Source organism: Camelus bactrianus, chromosome 10, assembly GCF_048773025.1.
Source record: "Camelus bactrianus isolate YW-2024 breed Bactrian camel chromosome 10, ASM4877302v1, whole genome shotgun sequence".
Lineage (NCBI taxonomy): Eukaryota > Metazoa > Chordata > Mammalia > Artiodactyla > Camelidae > Camelus > Camelus bactrianus.
In genome coordinates, this window is record NC_133548.1 from 10,404,373 (window position 1) to 10,407,149 (window position 2,777).

The 2,777-nt window shown below is 44.4% G+C and overlaps 1 long non-coding RNA gene across 1 annotated transcript; it reads right to left on the minus strand.

The window, feature by feature from the left end:
• Positions 1 to 990: 990 nt before the first annotated feature.
• On the minus strand, positions 991 to 2,280 carry LOC141578936 (uncharacterized). The gene is made up of 3 exons (XR_012509848.1): positions 2,192 to 2,280; positions 1,534 to 1,693; positions 991 to 1,105 (listed from the first exon to the last, which is right to left on the minus strand). It is a non-coding gene; the product is annotated as an uncharacterized LOC141578936 (long non-coding RNA).
• Positions 2,281 to 2,777: the final 497 nt, after the last annotated feature.

Consider the following 2,777-nt stretch of genomic DNA (forward strand, 5'->3'; position numbering starts at 1 on the left):
ATGAATAATGTTGAAAAGTTAACCTTACTGCTCAGTACTTCTAGATTCCTCAACCCTCAATCTAGCATCCAGGCAACCCAAGTCCCCATTCAGCTCCATGGTGAGAATTTACAAAGAAAAGTTCAGACAAGGCTGGTTTCCAGAATGCCATTATTGGAACAGGAAATACTTACAATAAGAAATACAGTTTCATGAGAATATTCCCACGTAATTTCTTGCCACAGAACTATTTCTTCTTGAATTGCCAGATATGTACCTAACACTGCTATAATGGCACTGACTGTGTTCATCCCTAGGCTTCCTTGGATCTGAAAAGAGTGAGCGAGAAAGATTTTTGCAGTCCCATGGTCACCTGTGTTTGAGAGGTCAGTAAGTGACATTTAACTCAGCTGAGTTGAGTTTGGACGTTTCCATGGGGGAGCTTCCCCATTCTCAAGAAGAAGAAGGAAGCATCTGATAGAGATTCAGCTTTGGTTCCCCCAGGCTCTTGTACAGGGAGACTGTTGAGCATGGAATGTCACAGAACACAGAGCTAAGTCAGTCATTCCTGCCCAAGTGTCACGGAGACAGCACTTCTAGAGAGCTCCCCAGACCATTTCTAGGGCCCTTCTTTAGAGAACCAGCAAGTCTTGTGTGCTTTAGCCTCGTAGCTGATTAATTCCCTGTTTCACTAGACCCATTTGAGATTCAGCAGTGAGACACTTACGAGACCCTTTGTTACTTTCCTGCCAGCAGCGATGGACAGCACTCCAGAAATGAAGAACTGACCAGAGAGAGAGAATCCACTCAGAGCCTGGATATGCACTCTCAGCCTTATGACATTCTCCTAGCTCCCTCCACTTCCCTATAAGTGTTATCTACCCAAACAGTTGGCCTAAGGCTTGAAAAGAAATGCAGGGGTTTTTGAGAGACAAGGATGAAGGTACTGCAGATAGCTGAAACTGGAGGCAATGAAACGATGACTAATACTCACAGAGAAGGATCCCCACACGGGACGGTATATTTTAGTGATAATGTAAAATCAAAATCCAACGGCATGTGGAAAAAAAGGAGCGACTGTCACCCCCAGGCACAGTGTCATCAGCCCAGTCAGGATCTGAGCCACCTGGAGGGTGAGAGACAGCCTATGAGAAGTTCTCAGAAGGGAGGTTTCCCCTAAGGTCAGTGCACACCAACCACTTTCCCACCTTAGAGACTCCACACTTGGGGAGGTCTCCCAGGAAGATAGCAATCTGCACATCAAGTATTTTCCTTTGTGCAACACAGGACATTGTCATTGATCTTAAAAGTCTTTATTCATATCTTTGCTACTTAGGTAGAGGCAATTTTTTTTTTCCCTTTCAGAGATGGACAGGCTCACTGAATCTTTCCATTTTCTGGATCTGTAAGGTTTGTGCAGTTCAGGATGGTTCCATTCAGCTTATTATCACTCTCAATGATTTACAGAATTTGGATATTTTGAGGAAATCCCAGTTCTGTCTCAGGAAATGGCCCTATCCCCAAGGCCTGTGCTCTGATCTTTGGCCCACTCACCCCTAGGGCCTGGGGCTGTCCCTTCAGCAAGAGCAGCAGACCCTTCTGCTGCTGGAAGGGCAAAATCCAGGTCCCCAGCTGGCGTAGTTGTACTGTGGTCTCACTCTCAGGAAGGTTTGTCGATCCCTTAGATGCACCTGCCTCACATGTCCAGGTGTTGCTATTGGCATCAGGAAAGAGAATATTTCTCAATGTATATTCACTTTTGAATATCTTCCTTGATCAATATCGAAATCCAGTGACAGAGGATTTTGCAGCCCTGGGGAATCATATTTTATTTCTGCATTTTGATGAGGGCATAGCCCAGATTTTTACTTCTTTCCTCATTCCCGTACCCACCCAAGCAACCAGCTCAGATAAATCTAGACTGAGTTACAGCTGCCTGCCCTCAGCAATGTGTACACAGCTACTGATCCTGAAGCAGAGGGTCTAAGCAGTTTAAGACTGAAACCTGGAAATCTGCCTTCCCCACCCAGATTGCAGAGGCAAAAGCAACTACCCATTTGCAGCAAGATGTCAGGCAAGATTTTATTCATTCCGAAGTTTCCTCTGGCTAACTTACAAGGACCTCCACAGCCGAGGCACTCACACCCCTCCCACCCAGATCCCTTCTTGGAGACAAAGCATAGGGCTAAGATGAGCAATGGTTTCTTCCTACCTTTGCATCCTCCGAGGACACAAATGGGAGTTATTGTCCCTTCTGGTGCGTGGGCTCTAATTCACAGCCCTCAAAGAGCATGACTGGCTCTGACGTGTGATGCGTGATGAAAACATTGCCAGGAGTCCCGGGTTGACCATTTATCTCCTGTGATTTATCTCACTCAACTTGCCAGATGAGTATCTGTAATGTTTTTAAGCTTTATGTTATGTCCTTAAGATAATAATCAAATTCACTTCTCACATGCTAGAGGCTGTATGAAGGCAAACCTGTGTTCTCAACAACAGCTGCTCCCCATTGCCACGTTCCTCCTGAGTGCTACGCATAAGGCTTCACTTTCCACATCCTCACCTAGTAGGGCCCACATGACTCTACCTTTAAGTTAGCTGGGTGCAAATATGAATATTCATACATCAAGACTTTGCTTGAAACCTTTTTAAAATTAATTCCATTCTATGTTATTTTGTGTGATCAATATAGTTAATTTTTATTACGTAGCATTTGTAACTACATAATACACTTTCTATATTCATCTTTCTGGTTGTATAGACAAGTTTCATCATACTCTATGTGATTTTGCTGGACT